General features: G+C 40.3%; 1 protein-coding gene and 1 non-coding gene across 3 annotated transcripts in view; one reads left to right on the top strand and one right to left on the bottom strand.

Moving 5' to 3' along the window:
• Htr1f (5-hydroxytryptamine receptor 1F) overlaps positions 1-18,766 on the top strand; it is a 166,336-nt gene that overhangs the window by 554 nt on the left and 147,016 nt on the right. The window contains exon 2 of one of the 2 annotated variants that reach the window (XM_031364221.1): positions 505-695. The exons of the other annotated variant lie outside the window; for it this stretch is intronic. The gene's annotated coding sequence lies outside the window, so the exon portion shown is untranslated. The remainder of the gene's footprint in view (positions 1-504; positions 696-18,766) is intronic. 2 annotated transcript variants of the gene reach the window in all.
• LOC116086718 lies at positions 12,809-12,937 on the bottom strand. The gene has a single exon (XR_004117083.1). It is a non-coding gene; the product is annotated as a small nucleolar RNA SNORA17 (small nucleolar RNA).

The raw sequence follows: 18,766 nt of genomic DNA, 5'->3' as shown, positions 1-18,766 counted from the left end.
GGGGGGGGGGTGACAATTCCTTCCCCTGCTACTTTGATGGAACCGCACAAACTGAAGCTCTCCGTCTCTGCTTCCTGAGGACTAACTTTGGTGAAAGGCAGGATCCTGGGTGGAGCAGGTGGTCTTCACTGCCTGAAGGGACCTGGTCCCAGACCCTGGGGAGAGGTGTAGGTTCCAGACCGTGACGCCTAGTTAGGGTGCAGGTTTCCAGTGAACTTGCCCAAGGGTAGAAGCTAGGATATGCAGAAACCCAACTAGAGGTCAGGAGTATCATCGAATCCATCACTTGGTCATATCTGGAGATAGATCAAACAGAAAATAAGATCTGTGTAGGAGTTCGGGAGGGTGTAGACAAAAAAGCATTGGTAGTTTTCCAACTTTACTTTCTGTGGGTCGTGATCGATGAGGTAAAGCTGGAAGCAGATCCTCACCTATCTCCACAAAGTCCCTAGCTGCTGCAGGGGCTTGCCTAGGAAAGATTTATTGGTCTCTTCTTGTTTACAGGGACCAATAGGCAAAGAAAAGGAAGGGATGGCAGAATGAGGGGCCATCCTCATGTTCCAAGTGCTTGTATGCAAAAGGGGCTGAAAGAACCTCAACTGCATGTCAAAGTGAAGGAATGAAAGGAAGAAGAGAAGCAAGCATATGCCCAGAGGTTGGGCTGCCTTCAGTGTAGAATTTGGTTTGGCCACTGGGTAAGGAACGCGTCTGAAATGTACTGCCACGCATTTGAGGAAAACACTGAGGTACAGACTTTGTCTTCTCCAATAGCTAAGTGGTTCGTGAGGACCTCAGTGATTAATACAGGATGACGATGAGATGAAGGGTGGAGATTTAGGAAGGCATAAACAGGCAGCCTGCCCAGCCCTCAAGTTTTACGGAGGACCTAAGTCGTTGCCATTCACCTTCATTTTAAAGATGCTAGTGCCCAGACCGAAAAATACCAAGTATGTTTTCCAATGAATTATGTTTCTATCCCGTTTACATATACATCTGTGAGCCTAGATTTGGTGATCAACAATATGGTGATATTCACATTTGATATGCCCTAAATGTCTGTTTATGAGGAGACAGACAGGACTTGGCTGTCTTCCACTAAGGAATGACAATCCCACACAGCTCAGGGAGACTGAGGAAGCAGCCTTTCTCTATGGCTTTCAATTACTCTCCCCTCCCAACTCTGTAAACTTTAAGGCCAAATGCTAATATCACTACTTTCAGCTTTCTCATAAGATGAAGCAGTCCTTGCCTTTGTCCATCTTATTCAAACCCACCTGCTCAAGATCAGTTCTGTAAGGAAAATTATTACTCTCTGAGCTCATTCAAGGGTGGTCAACTCATCTTTGTGTAGGGTGTTCTTCAAAGAACTAAAATGTTTCCAGACAAATGCCATACCTGTCTGGTATTAGTCACAAGTTTCCAGGTGTACCATCTAACTTAGTTTCTCGTTTTTATCAAAGAAATTTTAGTAAAATTTCTGGGCACTCCTTAGTTAATGTGTCATTTGCTCAAGCTTCATCCACTTAAGCTTATTGCAGAGCTAATGGCTGTGTGTGCCACAGAAGCTGCTCCACTCTGTCAGATAACCGAGGGCTTTGTTTATTAGGATGACGATGTGAGGAGCAATGCAGGGTTTGCCCCTTGCTTCCTCAGGGGGCCTCCATGCAGCACAGTGAACAGGCTCTTTTGATTATTTAAGATAAACAAAAACAGTCAACTGCTTTCTTGGAGTGCTTAGATATGTTGTTCTTATAAATACTGCCACAGAACTGATCCAACAGCTCATCTCTGTAAGGAAATGCCTTGTTTTCTCGTAAAGTTTGGCACATGGGTTTTTCCCCTAGACTTCCAACACTGTAACATCTTCATGGAAAGTACAGATGTTGAAACTTCTCTTCTAGTGAAAGTGGTCTCTTCTGAAATGGATAGCTGTCACAGAAACATTTTCAAGGATGTTTGAAGGACACTCTCTAAGATGTTACTACAAAATAAACAATATAAAACATAGCAGGCATATTTTTTCCATTTATTTTATGTGCATGGATTTCTGTTGGTAATGGGCATGTGGTACTCACAGAGGACAGAAGAGAGCATTGGATTCACTGGTACTGGATTGACAGATGGTTGTGAGCTGCCATGTAGGTGTTAGAAATTGAACCTTAAGTTCTCCAGAAGAGCAACTAGTGCTCTTAACTGCTGAACCATTCCACGAGTCCCTGAGCATGATATTTTTAAATTGATGGCAGGACTCTCTTCTTCATTGTCAATTTCATAAGTGGGAGTGATGTTACTCGAGAAAAAAAAATGTGATGCCATGATTGCTACCAGATTATGTGATCCCGACCCACATAGAACTTTGGTCCCTGTGCTAAAACAGAAATGATCCAGCTACTTGAAATCATAACAAGAAATGTTTCAGAGCCAAAGGAGGCACAGAAATTGGCCCAAATGGCATCAATGAGTCCACCTAAGTACTTGAGAGCTGAGACTGTTTGGACCCGACAACTTCCCAATTCCTTCAGGGTCTTATCTTTCAGCTAGGATTTGTGGCCTTTTAACACGCAGTATGGAATTTCCCTTTGTTTCCGTGTAAGTGGGAAGAAATAAGGGGGTGTTTTGTTTTGTCTTTCAGCAGGAAGCGTTTTACCAGGATACCCTAAGTATGACACGAAGCTCATCCGTGGGAAGCTAGAACCCACAAGGAGGTTGTCAACATTGCTTGGCATAGTCTCTAGCCAGTGGTAACACCTGAAAGTGGTGAGAAGCAGTGGGGTTTGGATATATTCGGAGATAAAAGAAGGAAGAATTGACAGACTGATACTGTTGGTAACAGAAGGAGAGGAACAGAAGTTCCCGCCTAGGTGTGTGGGTTCAGCCTCTAGAAGAAAGCAGTTGCTGCTGAGCAGCATGTGAGACGGGCAGGGACAAAGGAATTCCGTGTGGTTCATGGACATCTTGACAGAAGTTTCACAGGGTAGTTGGAACAGAGCTCAGGAGAAGAATTAGAGTTTGAGATGAGAATGTGAATCACCCATACATAAATGACAGTCAAAACACTGGGATCTGTGGGAAAACAAGAAAAGATATTTAGATGATCAAACAATCTAGAACAGTTCAGAACATTAAAGACTGTAGGATCATGGGAAAGAAACTAGAGATTAGCAATCAGAAGATTCAGGAGAATTGCAGAAATGTGTGAGAGTAGAGACATCAAAGATAAAAATACATTAAGAAGGAAGAGAGTTCTTACTAGCTATGTCTAGGGCTGTGGAAGGGTTGAGTGATGTGAGGACAAAGAATTATTTGAGAATTTAAATGACCCTCAGGTTAGTTAACTTTCCGTGACTGTATCAAAATAACTGAGAAAATATCAATTTTCAGAGATTTCTGTCCTTGATAGCTGGGCCCTGTTGCTTTGGGTCTGTGACAGCACAGTGCATCCATCACTGAGGGTGGGATCTATTGGCATTTAGTCTAGGCTCCACCCCACAGTTACCTGGCAACAACCAGGTGTGCCTGACTCACTATAAAAGGAGCTGCTTGCTCCCTCCTCACTTTCTTGTTCTCTTGCTCTTGTTCTCTCTCTCCTCTTGCTCCTGCTACCCCTCTCTTACCTTCCCTCCTCTTGCTCCCTTCCCCCATCTCTGCCTTTCTTTCAACTCTCCTGCCCATGTCCTGAATAAACTATTCTATACTATACCATCAAGTGGCTAGTACCTCATAGGGGAAGGTGTGCCTCAGCATGGGCTGCAGAGGCATCCCCTTCCCCCACACCATACTGGGCCTCCACCAAACACATCCCTTCCTATCTTATCTTTGTATAAAACCCATCAGGAGCCCTTATGATAATGTGGAAGCAGACATGGAAAGAAGCTGGAATCCAATACCCATTCAAGGAAGGGCATACCACCACTGACCTAATTCCTCCTCTGCCCACCTTCTCAAGGTTGTGCTGCCTCCTAGTAGCTCTCAATGCATAGACATGTCTTGGGAGAATTTCAAGATTAAAACTGCATCTTAGCTGAGACAAGCTGGTTTTGAGTTCAAGCCTAACCCATAGAGAGCTTGAAAGGCTAGGGTACTAGGCTAGAGAGACTAGCTTTGAAAACAAATCCTCACGCTCTGGTCTCTTTACTTGGCTTAGTTTTTTGAAAATTTCGTATATAAGTACTGTGATTACATTATCTCCACCCCTCTCCCTCCCCTGTCCATTTATAGCGCTTACAGCAATGTTCATATGAGTCATTTCAGTCAAAATCATAATGATGATGATTAAATATTGATTCATAACATTGAACAAAAGTTGAAAACCTACTGGTTCTAATTCTAGGAATTTTTCTTTGGCATGAAGTTGTATTTAGGTAAATTAATATATTTTCAAAGTTGAGCAAACAATTGAAAAAACATAAATTCCTCTAAATAAAAAGTTTAATAAATTATGAATATCTATTCAGTGAAAAACTATCCTGCAGTTAAAATTATTAGGGCAACTTTCCATATATTAAAATAAAAAGATCTTCGAAATATATTCAACATGAAGAAAAAAAACAAACTTTAACAAAGAAAAATAAGGTTATACACGAAACCTTGTCAAGAAATCAAGAGCCAGCAATGGTTTGGTCCCTTGTAGGAAGGAAAGGGGTGTTGGTGGGAGAAAGTAATGGAAGCTGAGGAGCAGGGGAAGGGAGGTGGCTTTTGTTTTGTTTGCTTTGTTTGGGGTCTGGCTTTATTTTTCTGTATCACAGATATTCTAATAAGGTCCATTTATTCTATAATTTTTTTTAAAAAATTCCCTCTCTATCTCAATAGCCCATGAATGGTTCCAGAGTGTTTTCCATTCTCCAGGCATTTGTACAGTTTCTGTCATGCTTAATTTCTAGTCTTTTTCCATTTTATATTTAGTTGTTTATTTATTTATTTACATCCCAAATGCTGTCCTCCCTCCAGTTCCCCCTCTCCCTCACAAAGTCCCTCACCCCATCCCTCATCCCCTTCACCTCTGAAATGGTAGGGCCCCTCTGGGTAGCCTATCTTAATTGTCCTCTGAGAGGCTCTACCCAGCAGCTGAGTGAAACAGATGCAGATACAACACTAAATGGAGGTCAGAGACCCTTATAGAAGAGTTGGAAGGAGTGCTAAAGGCCCTGAAGGGGATGGCAACCCCATAGGGTGGACCAACAGTGTCAACTAACCAGGACTCCTGGGAGCTCCAAGAGACTAAGCCACCAACCAAAGAGCATACACGGGCTGGACAGAGCCCCGCCCCATCCCCACCCTCACCGTGGCACATAGACTTCCTTGTCTGGCCTCAGTGTGAGAGGATGCATCTAATTCTCCAGGATACTCAGAGACTTTTGTTTTGTTCAATTTTGTTTTCTTGTCAGTTCTGGTGTGTGAACACAGGAACTTGTACTTGCTAGGCAACGGTTCTGCCCCTGAGCGACACTTAATGCCTTTGAATTATAGGCACACAGTTACTTATTCAAAACCCTAAATAAAATTTTATGCATAATTCTGAAACATGTCATTTAAAATAATAAGAGGAAAGAAAAGATGTGGTGGTGAAAAAATGAATACTATATATAGCACAAGTCTTTGAGGAGTTTTCAAAAGGTAGATTAAAGGCAGCTGAGGGGGGGAGCCATGGGGTTTGGAGTCTTTAATGCCTAAATTAAACTACAACAGAAGGAACAGCTGACTTAAAATAATAATAATAATAATAATAATAATAATAATAATAATAATAATAGTAAAGACAACAGCTAAGCAGATTCCTTTAGCAGGCTGTAGGGCTGATATTCCAGACATTTGAAAGAAAAAGAGCTACCGTGGCTAAGAACATTGAGAAAGGCACTTTCTAGAAACCTTCAGACATGGACCTGTGCTTTGGCAAGCACGCCTGGGTCATTTGTATAAATGACTGTGATCAGGGCTCTATAAAGTCTTCACTTTCTATGTCATTACTCCATAAGCCTCTCATCAAGGTTTTTCTTACCCTTGGCTGGCACTCCCCAGTGCTGCTTAGCAGCTGGCCAGCAGCTTGTGGGCTCATTAGAGATTTAGTTGGTTTATAAAGTAGCTCCTTTTCTCCTGTCTCCTTCACCCTCAGCAGGATTCTACTGTTCTGACTGAGGGGACTGAGCAGTCTCAGGCAGGCATCTTCCTCACCACTTCCCCGCCCCTGTGAGTTCTTGTCCGCTAAGCTGTTTTCCTTCTTCCTCTTCTCTCTCTCTCTCTCTGCTCCAAGTCTCACAATAATCTTGGAGGAGGCTTCAACCCTCTCCAAACTTTACTCTTTTTTTTTATTAGTGATCCCATTGTGTAAGCATATTATTAATGAGGGATCTCTCCAGTGCTTAAACCACTCAGCCAAGCAGAGGAGTTTCACATGATGCTAAGCCCTTCAGTTACAGGCCTAGCCAATCTTCTCTTTTTCTCTTTGTCAGACAGCTTTGAACACAAGAAACTAATTCACACTGTGCCACCATCTTGCTATTAATTTCTTTCCCACCACGGTCTGGCTTACACTCTCACCAACCCCACCAAACTTTGTCTCCTTGGACTACCTAATGAAGTTTAAGAAAGCTAACCATCAGAGCTTCTGAGATCCAATCTCTTCCTTTCAAGCAGAAATGGCACCATCCTAATCCACTTCCTAACTGCTTCTCCATGCCTCGGTGACCATGGTCTCTAACTGTCTTCTCCACTTGGTTTTTTTTCTCTTTTGGTCAATGATCCTTAAGAATCAAAAAGCAAAATTTCAAGAGAATTGAAAAAACACAACTATCATTTCTCTTTCCAGAGGATAAAGATATTTGAAGGATATTTCAAATGATGAAAAGATACTCTGAACCCATTCTATGGAGTGAGGAGGAGCTCTCTCTGAGACTGTCTCATTAAAAAAAAAAAAAAGAATTGTACCAGCTACTATGACTTCACTAGCTCCAAATAAAACGGGGAATGCCAATTATTCTGAATGTGAGGATGAACCCTGGCTGAACTCCAACTCACAGCAGTCCCCCTGACTCAGTCTTCCAAATGCTGGGCTTACAGACATGCATCACCATGCCTGATGTTGTTGTTATTGTTGTTGTTCAAGACAAGGCCTCTCTGTGTATCATCCCTGGCTCTCCTGGATCTTGCTCTGTAGACCAGGTTGGCCTTAAACTCAGAGATTCTCCTGCTATGGCCCTTCAAATGCTGGGATTAAAGGTGTGTGCTGCCACCTCTCTTTCCATGGCTATTTTAAATTGTACACTTTTATTTTTATTATTAATTAATTTTATTTATTTACATTCCAGCCTTTGCCCCCCCCCACAGTTCCTCACCCCATTCCCTCTTCCCCCTGCTTCCAAGAGGGTGTTCTGCCCTATACCCATCCTCCTTCCCTGGGGCCTCCAGTCTCTATAGGATTAGGCACATCTTCTCCCACTGAGGCTAGACCAGGCAGTCCTTGGCTAAGAGTCCTCAGTAACAGTGTTAGGTCTTGGTACCTCCCATGAGCTAGATTCCAAGTTGGGCCAGTCATTGGACAGCCTTTCCTTCAGTCTCTTCTCCATTGTTGTCCCTATGGTTCTTTTAGACAGGAACAATTCTGGGTCAGAAGTTTCGACTGTGGATTGGTAACCCCATCCCTCCACTTGGGGCCCTATCTAACCTTTGGAGATAGACTCCTCAGTTTTCCCTCTCTCTACTGTTGGGTATTTTGGCGAAGGTCACTCCCATTGAGTCCTGAGAGTCACTAACCTCTCAGGTCTCTTGGACTTTCTAGAGGGTCCCCCCACCTCCCACTCCTAGAAGCTTCATATTTCCATTCATTCTCTTTGTCCTCTGGGCTTCTCTCCTGCCCCTATACCTGATCCTGTCCCCCTTCCCCCTCTCCCTCCACTTTCCAACCCAGATCCCTCCCTCCCTTCCTCTGCCTCCCATGATTATTTTGATCACCCTTCTAAGTGGGATTGAAGCAGTCAAATTTGATCATTCCTGCTTGTTAAACTTTTTATGGTCTATGGATTGTATCCTAGGTATTCTGTACTTTTGGCTAATATCCACTTATCAGTGAATACATATCATGCATGTCCTTTTGGTTCTGAGTTACCTCACTCAGGATGATATTTTCTACTTCCATCCATTCACCTGCAAATTTTATGATGTCCTCATTCTTAATAACTGAACAGCTTTCCATTGGGTAAATTAACCACATTTTCTGTATCCATTTTTCGGTTGAGAGACATCTGTGTTGTTTCCAGCCTCTGGCTATCACAAATTAGGCTGCTGTGAATATAGTGAAACACATGTCCTTGTGGTATAGTGGAGCATCTTTTGAATATATGCCCAGGAGTAGTATAGCTAGGTCTTCAGGTAGAACTATTTCAATTTCTGAGGATCCACAAGATTGTTGTCCAAAGTAGTTGTACCAGCTTGCAATCCCACCAGCAATGAAGGAGTGTTCCTCTTTCTCCACATCCTCACTAGCATCTGCTGTCACGTGAGTGAGTTTTTTTATCTTAGCAGTTCTGACTGGTGTGAGGTGGAATCTCAGGGTTGTTTTGATTTGCATTTCTCTGATGACTAGGGATGGTGAACATTTCTTTAAATGTCTCTCAGCTCTTCATGGTTCCTCTGCTGAGAACTCTCTGTAACCCCATTTTAATTTTTTGGAGGTTAACTTCTTGAGTTCTTTATATATTTTTGATATTAGCTCTCTATAGGATGTAGGGTTAGAAAAGTATTTTTCCCAATCTGTAGGTTGTTGATTTATCCTATTGGCCATGTCCTTTACCTTACAGAAGCTTTTCAGTTTCATGAGGACCCATTTATCAATTGTTGTTCTTAGAACCTGAGCCATTTGTGTTCTGTTCAGGAAATTCCCCCCTGCGGCAATGTGGCTCTTCCCACTTTCTCTTCTATTAGATTCAGTATATCTGGTTTTATATTGAGGTCCTTGATCCACTTATACTTGAGCTTTATGCAAGGTGATAAATATGGATCTATTTTCACTCTTCTACATGCAGACAGCCAGTTAGATTAGCACTGTTTATTGAAGATGCTTTCTTTTACCCACTGGATGGTTTTAGCTCCTTTGTAAAAGATTAAGTGACCATATGAATGTAGATTCATTTCTGGGCCTTCAACACTATTCCATTGATATTGGCCTGTATCTGTACCAATACCATGCAGTTTTTATCACTATTGCTCTGTAGTACAGCTTGAGGTCTGGAATGGTGATTCCCCCATAATAATTTTATATTTCTGTGAAGATATCTCAGGTGCCAATAGAAACTGCTTTATAAGTTTTCATATCTGAGTCTTTCATTGGTTATTCTTAATTTCTACTTCAACTTAGTTATCTTTTGATATATAAATAAAAAATAAAATCCCTACCATTGCTATTAATGGAAAACCTATACTACTGAGAACAAAGCAACTTCTGTTGGTTTTATTCATTTATTTAGTATCAGCTAAAAGTCTTGAAATTAAACTTGACTCCTTTTTTTCTTTTACCTTAAAAAGGAAAATTAGCAGAAGATAAAAATATGTCACCAAACTGGAAGTATAGTACAAAAATCAAGAGATTCAAAAGAGAACAAGTTCCCAGGTTTCCAATGGTGTCAGTGCTGTGACAAGTATTTATACTAAGTAGCACCAATGGTACACATCTTACATTTGAGTAAAATGTCCTGTCTTCTGTCTGTCTACCACAAACCTCTTTAAGTTAAAATCACTGGAGATGAAAATATGGATTGACTGATGACCTCCAAGCCTAGCCTATAGGCTCATAATTATACTCCCCTGACTTGTTCAAGCATTTAAGCCATTTGTATCTCATCAAAGAGACTCCCAGATTCCCTCCTTCAATTCTCCCTAAATTCAAATCAGCCAGGCTACCTCTGTGCCCTCTGAATCTGCTCTACTCTCCTAAATACCCACTACTGAATTTAACTCAAGGTGCCAAGTCGCTTTTCCCACCTTTCACAGTCATGTCCCTGAATTGTGCCTAGTCCTCTTGTGTCATTTTTCCATATTTCCACCAAATGAATATTAGGATTAAATTTGATCCATGTTAACAATATATATCTGCATGACCTTACCCACCCATCAAGTGTATCTCAAAGACATCGTTCCTCTGCCCTGTAGAGCCCCCTCCATTCCTGATTCAGTTCTGTCGCCCATCATGCCAAACTTTTTTAGTCATTTGCCAGAACTAAGTTGTCTTTTTTTTTCCTTCCCTGAGCACTTTCTTCACTAGCCTTCTGTCTGTGAATCTCTCAGGAGTTTCTATGTTGTGTTGTTTATATTTGATTCACTTACACGTCTCTTCTCTCCTGCTAGGCCAGTGAGTCCCTGAAGGAGGGACTGAACCTTTTGATCTTAGTGTCAGATGGGATGAGACACTGAGCTTTGCGTAAAGAGTGTCAAAGAAAACCTCCTCAGGGATCCATTAGCAAACTCTGTCACCAACTGTGTCACAGTCACCCTAGGGTGGGAGTGAGTTTCTAGAAACCTTCCCATATTTTCTTTTCCTCTGTGTAGTGGTGACTGTCTCTATGACATTTCAGCTCTCTCAAACTCTCTCACAAAATTAAGAGAAAAAAAAAAAACCAGAAGCTTTGTCAACAGTCTTCTGTGACTAACATTTCCAAGCCAGATGGCCAGTTCTTTTATATAACAAAACCTTAAGGGAAGAAAATTTCATAAACTCTCAATAATCCATTTTACTGTTTGACAGTACATATACATATATATGAAATAAATATGTGTTTTAATTCATATAGATATGAAATAAATATGTGTTTTAATTCATATAGATATGAAATAAATATGTATTTTAATTCACATATGTGAAATATATTTATTTTTATTTCATATATTTCATATATATGAAGCTGAGATTGCTATAGTTATTCTAATCTTTTTTATTCTAATCTTTTTTTAAATAGGAATATAAGGCTACTTTTTTAACAACAGTATTTCATCTGCTTGAAAATAATGTTCAACAATATTAAACAAAATATTTATATTAAATAAGGGACTATTTATACACATCTTTTATAAATATCTATGTCATCCAGAAATAGTTGTTTGTTTATTTTATTTTTTTTCAGTTTTTATTGGGTCTTTGTGAATTTCACATCATGCACCCCAGTCCTACTCATTTCCCGCTCCCCTCATACTTGTCTTCCACCCTTACCACCTCTCCTTAATGAAGAAAAAAATTCCTGTAGAAGCTGCAGTGTGTCACAGCGTGTCCCAAAGTGTTCCCTTCTGTCTGTACCTCTCTGCTTGCAAGTGTTCATTGCAATGACTTGTTGATCTGGTCAGAGGCCTCTGGCTTCTGCTAATGTATCAATACTGGAATCTCACTGGGACTGGGCTCAGGTATCTTGTTGTTGCCCTGTGTCATGGAGATCCTGTAGTTTTGGATCTATAGGACTGGCCCCTTCATACACTGCAGCAGTTCAATGCTAGGGTAAATGTTGGAATGTGCCAATTTAAAAGTCTGGATCTGGGCCTGAGTGGCCAACCTGCTGGCTCTCTCACCCTCACAATCCTCAGGGACAGCTCACAACAACCCCTGCAACCAGGGCCAGTTCTACCTTGCGGCCTGGGCAAGGTGCACGAACCAGTTTTCCATGTTTTGCAACCAGTGAGGGACAGGGACAATTCTCCCACTCTCACGACCCCAGGGCCAGCTCTCCGACAAGCCATACATAGATGGCCAGGGATGAGGGAGGGGAAGATGGCCTCTCTCCTTCCTAGACACCACTGCCCAGCAGACAAGATCCCCAGTGCTCAGGCCCTCAGAATGGCTCACCTGCAAACCTCACATCCAGTGCCAGCTCTTTTATGTTTCCCAGTGAGGTACAGAGCCCACTCTCTCAAATGCTGCTGCAGATAAGGGACCCGGCCAACTCTCATGCTCTCATGACCTGATTTATGGTCAACTCTACCAACCTGCCACTGGAGTTGAAGGCAAAAGGGATTGGAAGAGACATATTCTCTCTCTCTCTCTCTCTCTCTCTCTCTCTCTCTCTCTCTCTCTCTCTCTCTCTCTCTCTCTCTCTCTCTCTCTCTCCCTTGCTCTCTCGTTCACCACTGCAAGGCAGACAAGAGGCAAGCCCAGCTCACCCACAACCCCCACATTCTGAGCCAGCTCTACTGCTACCCTCCCAAGTGCTGCAGTTGCAAAGAGGCAAGACCACTCTTGTCATGAGCATCACACAGGTGGGTCTCCTGCCTGCCACATGCATGAGTAGGGAGGAAAGTATCGCTTTTCATCCTTGTCACTACACAGGAGTGGTCAGGCCAGCTCCCCCATGCTCATCTCCTCATTGCAGGTTTACTCACAACTCCTGCAATGTGCGGGACCTGCTCTCCTGAGTACTGCAACTGCCTAAGGGTCTCCAGGCGGCAACCCAGACCAGCCCTGGACTTTGGCAGTAACAGACCACCGGTGCTGCAGGGCCACTGATCCAGATGTGTTCCATCATGGAAGCACAGGCCAGGATCCTTCTGTGGTCCCAGATAGCATCACCAGCACACGTTAGTCTCCAGTCTGCCTCTCTTCGTTCTCTTTCTCTTTCTCTTCCGTTTCTCCACCTCTTAGTGGTGCCAGGGGTCTCAAAATGGCCGGGGGTCATCCCAGGAATGGCCTGAGGAGTGAATTATGACGCCAGGCAGACCATCTCAGGCACAGTCTACACCCTCAGGCCTGTGAGGTGCTGGACTGGTGGCGATCTCAGGCTAAATCCATGTCAGGGCGCCCTGGTGCCAGACTAGTGGTTGTCTCAGAATATATTTTTTGGTGAATGTTAGTCTATTAATCATTCAGATGATTTGAGATCAGAACAGTGAGTGTAGAAATAACCTCTTTCCTCTCTGCCACCTACTGACACACATGTGACACAGCCACACTTGCAATGCCTCCATGGGCAGGTATTTATTGTTTTTTATCTTGTAAATAATGCATTAGTGTAGTAGCACACATACTGAGAATTAGTAGAATAAAGGTCTAAGAGAATATTTTATATAAGTGGAAATTAGTATATGTACATTAGAAAGGTCAAGGTTTGTATGCCAGCATTTTATATTTAAATTTATATTTTATGTTTAAAATATCCTTAGAGAATTCCATACATATGCTTTGATCTTCTAATACTTTAATTTTTGAGGCATTATTAATACTTTAAAAAATTTATAATACATGACTGTTTTCTAGTTAGCCTTGTAAGCAAGATTTCTGAGTGCTGCCTTAATAGGTGAAAGACATTTTATTTTATTTTATTTATATTAATCCACCACTTTAAAGGGTAACAAGGAATGAAACTTTTCTACAGTAATAAACTAGAGGTTTGCACAGTGGACCAGTCAGTGCTCCACCAGCCTCCAGTCCTACCGCTGCAGCGCAGCACTGATCATTCTAGCATCATTTTGCTCTTCCGTCGGAGGCCAGGCAGCTGTGTCTGTCAGGCCAAGGACCCTTCAATCTTTATCACTGTGCTTGAAGTGAAAGAAGTGGTGTCTTCTCGTTTGTCACCAAGTCTGGGCTGCACGTGATGGGGCATTTCTATTTTTGACAAGAGAAGTCAGAATGCGTGTGGGCAAAGAACTGTTCTCTGAATCTCATCTGTGGCTCACTCTTCTTTAGTTCCTGATTTCGGTTGAATGATCACCATCGATTCTCTGAGATAATAGAAGAAATTAATTTTTTTCTATAGTTGTAATCCTAGAAAGACCCTTTAAATGAAGGGTTAAAATTTGGACAAAATTTTACATAAAAGGCATTTACCAAGACTAAGCTCAATTAATTCAATGCATTTCCTTTCCTCCTAGGTATCATCCAACTTTAAAACTAAATACAAATTCTTCTTGAACATCATCACTACCCCCAAACCCTAAGGATATAGAGAGGAATATGTTAAAATTGTTGTATCATTTTAAAAGCACATAAATTAATCACAACATTTATAAATTGTAAATAAGCAATACTACAGAGACTAAAGAAGCTCGTACTAAAACCAATGTCACATACAGGAATATGATGCTTGTCTGGAAACAACTAATCTGTTGTAATATATAAATATTGCAACACATATATAAATATGTAAAATTCCTATTGAAAGGTAAGGAGGTATGTGCTTTGTGAGAATAAGCTTTAGTTTATCAGTACTGTCAGATCAGAATACAGAAGTACTGTCAGATCCCTGTAGGATGAAATTTAAAAGCAGCAGTTTTTTCTAACCCGGCTAGCTCCCAAATAATTGAGATGGAGATCTATTGATTTATTCAACAAGTTTCAAGCACAATAACTGTGCAGATATTCCTAATCCTCTAGGGTACCTACCTAATTTCCAGCCACTTGCCCCCGAGTTACCTGTACTCAGTCTCTCCTTGGCCTGCTCTGCTGTAGTTCTCTGTCCTCATGGAGAATCCCCTTGGTGACTCCTCATACCTGATCTAATGGCTACCATCTTCTTCCTCCACTTCATGCCCCTTCTCAACCCTCACCTGTCTCTCTCCTCTTGGCTCTCCTCCTTTGGGCCCCTGGCTGGATCAGAAGTCCAGACATTTTGTCTCCTCTGTTCAGTCATTGACTATTCAGCCTTTTATTAACTAGTGAAAGATAATCAGGGAGCATTCTTTACACCACACTGATACGGGAGATTCTTCCATATTCATGACAATGTCCATGCTCAGACTGTGACTAGATCTTGGGATATAGAAGTCAGCATCTGAATACATAGTGCATAAGACCAACCAGCCCCTGACCTGGATACAAAATAACTGAATAACTACAAGAAGAATTTGGAATATCCTACCTATGAAGCCTGGAGTATAGTTATAGTATCATGAGAAAATCATGTTTGGTGGGTTTCAAAGCTGCATTTAAATATACAATTATACTTTATCATAACAATTGGATGAAATTAATCATGTTCATTTTGCAGAAGAGGGACATGATTCCAAAGAGATTAAGTGATACACTTCACAGATGAGGACTGAGAAATGGTTAAATGTGGCACACAATTTATCACTTCAACTTGATCCAATAATCTTTTAACTAGAGCCTTTGAAACTAGGAAATGCATCCTCCTCACATTCGGCTTTAATATGTGTTTCATCAGCTCAGCTGTCACATGTAAGGTGACATGAGTCACTAGGACAATGTTTTACTCAGTAAGTTTACATTGCAATCATGAGGACCTTAGTCTCATTCACAGAACTCAGGCTTTTTGTGTTGTTTTGTTTTGTTTTGTTTTGTTTGCCAGTGTGATGGAATAGTTTGTAATCCCAGCAGTGGGCAGGGCAGAGACTGAAAGATCCCTGGGACTTACTGGATAGCTAGCCTAACCAGTTTGGTGAGCTGCTGGCTGAGGAGTCACTGTCAGAAAGAAAGAAAGAAAGAAAGAAAGAAAGAAAGAAAGAAAGAAAGAAAGAAAGAAAGAAAGAAAGAAAAAAGGAAGAAAGAAAGAAAGAAGGGAGGTAGGGTAAAAAGAGAGAGTGAGGGAGGGAAGGAGGAAAAGAGAGAAAGGAAAATATAAAGAAAGGAAGGAAGGTAGGAAGGAAGGAGGGAGGGAGGGAAGGAAGGAAGGGAGAGGGAGATTGTCACAACATGTGTACACAGGTATACACACACACACACACACACACACCAAGCAATAAAAGGAGGGGAGGAGAGAAGAGAGAAGATTGCAAGATTTATACTTAAAACCAACAATAATAATAATTTCTAATTGATGCTTCCAATATAAGAAAATGTAATTTCATTCTAACAGCATTTGCAGAGAACATGAATACATGTTGTAAAATCATCTGTAAGAATATACTCATGGATGTGTCTAGTCCTGCAAAGACTTGGTGAGCCAGAGTGGAGGAGTACCCAAGGGAAGACCTCTACCCTCTCAGAGAAGAAGGGGAGGAGGTATGGAGGAGGGACTGTGTAAGTGGGGACAGGGGGGCAGTGACTGAGGTTAAAGTGAATAAATAAATGAGTTAATGGAAAAATGAGTATTTTTATGGAAATTGAATATTCTATCTTTGTTTTTGAAATGTTTTGCTGATGCTAAAAATTATATTCTTTTGAGACTACTGTTAACTTTTCTATTGGATTACTTTTAAGGTTGAGAGCACTTTTATGATCATTTAAATATCTCCAGTTTGAATTATTTAGCATTTTTGCTTTGGTTTGGCAGTTTTTGTTGGTATTACTCTAGATATTTATGTTTTCCCAAACTTTGATACAATGTTGCCCAATTTGTTGAGCTCATTACTTGAGATATAGTGACTAAATCTAAGCTTAAATTATGTCATTTAACTTTGCTTTTACTTTAGTTTCATTTTATGAGAATTCACTAGATACTTATGGTACTCATTTTTATATTGCATAGGTGATTAATTCATATTTTAACATTTTTGTTTGAGGCAAGCTTTCATCCATCCCAAGCTGGTCTCAGATTTACTAAGTAGCGATATAACTCAGGGAGGAACAGAACTGAGTATACAAATGAAGATATAAACATATATGTATGTTGCATATATGTTTATATATGTTGTTACATGTGTGTGTGTGTGTGTGTGTGTGTGTGTGTGTGTGTGTGTATCCAGAAGTTGTTCAGCCCATGTTTCAGCTGGTCTTCAGTAAATGCTGGAATCCAGAAATAGGTTCTAATGTCAATGTTTTGTTCCAATAGTGATTTGGAGACACTATTTTTTAAGGATTTGCTTATTTTAATTTGCTGTGTTTGAATGGTTGCCTGTGCATATGTATATGGACAATATGAGTGTGTGGTGCCTTCAAAGATAAGAGCAGGGGATCAGATTCCCTGGAACTAAGGTACAAGTGACTGTGAGCTGCCATGTGGATGCCTGAAACCCAAACTGAGTCCTCTGTTAGAACAGGAAGAGTTCTTCACCACTAAGCCATTTCTCTGGGCCAGAAACTGTGATTATCTCTTTATGTATTTTCAAGTGATGTTTAGTCTTAGTACATTTTGACTAGCCTAATTCTGTGATGCTTATCTAAGATTTCTTTTGTGCTCACACATGGATAGTTTTGATAAGGTTCCATTACACAGCTGAAAGACAGTGACACTGATTCTTAATTGCAACACTGAAGTCCAGCCTCACACTCAATACTTGTCATTTTATTTTACATGGTTGGGTTATAGATGTACCATGTACATTAAAGTCACTTTCTGCAACTGAACTTTCCTATTTTCCATTGGACCTATTTATTCGATTTGTAGTCAGTTATCTACTATGGTGCTGATAATGGGCATTTAGAATTCATGATGCAACTTCCTATGTCAAAGTGACTTATTATCCAAAATCATCTTGTCTAAGTTAGCTTAGTTTATAGCCTGCCTTTCTTTAGGATTGTCTAACGTTTGTTGGCCTGTATTATTTTATTTTTAGATTTTTCTTGTATCCAAGATACCATTAAATTTTATTTTTACTCAGTCTGGATACAAAATTTGATCATTTTCTATTTTACTAAGTTACTTTAACTTTGCTAGTAACTATAGGAATGAGATTCCATTTCACCTAGACCAAGCAACTTTTCAATGTTTTCTTTCTTAAGGGGGAAGAGAAATGTAATTTCTTTATTCTTTTGGGTGAAAATTCATTTTGAAAATTTGTATTTCCAGTGAAATAAGATTTATATAGTTCATTTTAGACATTAGTTCTGGTCGCTTCATTTTAATTCTGTAATTTCTGAGTCTTCATAGCCTATCAGGAAGTTGAAAGAACAAAGAATTGGAAAAGCATCTTACTTAGTAAAATGCCTTCATTGGTTATACGTCTTGTACGCATCTTTCCCACATCTCACTCACAGTGACAAGTCTGTGTGACTCCAGACCACACTTTTCTTTATTAGCAGCCTTCTGAGGCTCCAGCCAGGCAGCAGCCCTAAGAATAATGCTCCATTTTCCTCCTGGTTGATTTGGAGCTATGGTTTCAGCAGTTCCACAGAAGTGCCTGGTTGAGCTGCTACAAGGGTTATCACTTACATCCCACATTTCAACCTTTTGAAAAAGATGAATTTAAAACTGTCAAATTTTTACCTCTGCACTAAACTGGCTCATACTATTCTGAACAAAGCTTCTTGAAAATTTGGTCAAGAAGCTATTACACCAACTTTCTTTTTTTTTTTTTAAAGGAAAATTGATTATTTTTTTTACATTTTTTAGTATTATAAAAGTTGTTTTATATAAAACAACAAACAATTTAACAGTCTTATGTAAATGCTCATCTACAGCAATAGTGAAAATACATTTTTCTCAATATAAATTTTAAATAACCCCAAACATATTAACTTTATATTTCAAAGTAATACATCACTACTAGTATTTTCTTAAAGGAACATAAATATATAAAGTCTTTTTGTTTGATTGTTTTGTATTTAGTAGAGTTTAAAATCTTGGCTCTTACTGTGGTAAAAGCCCAAAATAAGAACAATTTTTAGACATTGGATTTCATTGCAATAAAGCTGTACTTCAATGACCCTCACATTACCAAAGGATTTTTACCTCCATTGTAGCTAAGCTGAGAGTTGATAGTTCTGCTGCACCAAGAAATGAATTGTAGTCATGATTTTTGGATAGAGACTTCCTGGTATGGTCCAAGATATTTGACTTGAGTGAGTGACTTCATTCTCAGCCCAAAGAGAACACGTTGCATTCATTTAAGAAATGGTGTATGTATTAAGATGGTCTATCCATAAAGTCATTCACCAACTGTTCCAATGAACAATGGTTCTGCTTGG

Source organism: Mastomys coucha, unplaced genomic scaffold, assembly GCF_008632895.1.
Source record: "Mastomys coucha isolate ucsf_1 unplaced genomic scaffold, UCSF_Mcou_1 pScaffold12, whole genome shotgun sequence".
Taxonomy (NCBI): domain Eukaryota; kingdom Metazoa; phylum Chordata; class Mammalia; order Rodentia; family Muridae; genus Mastomys; species Mastomys coucha.
Note: the sequence above shows the minus strand (reverse complement) of the source record. Positions and strands in the feature narration are given on the sequence as shown.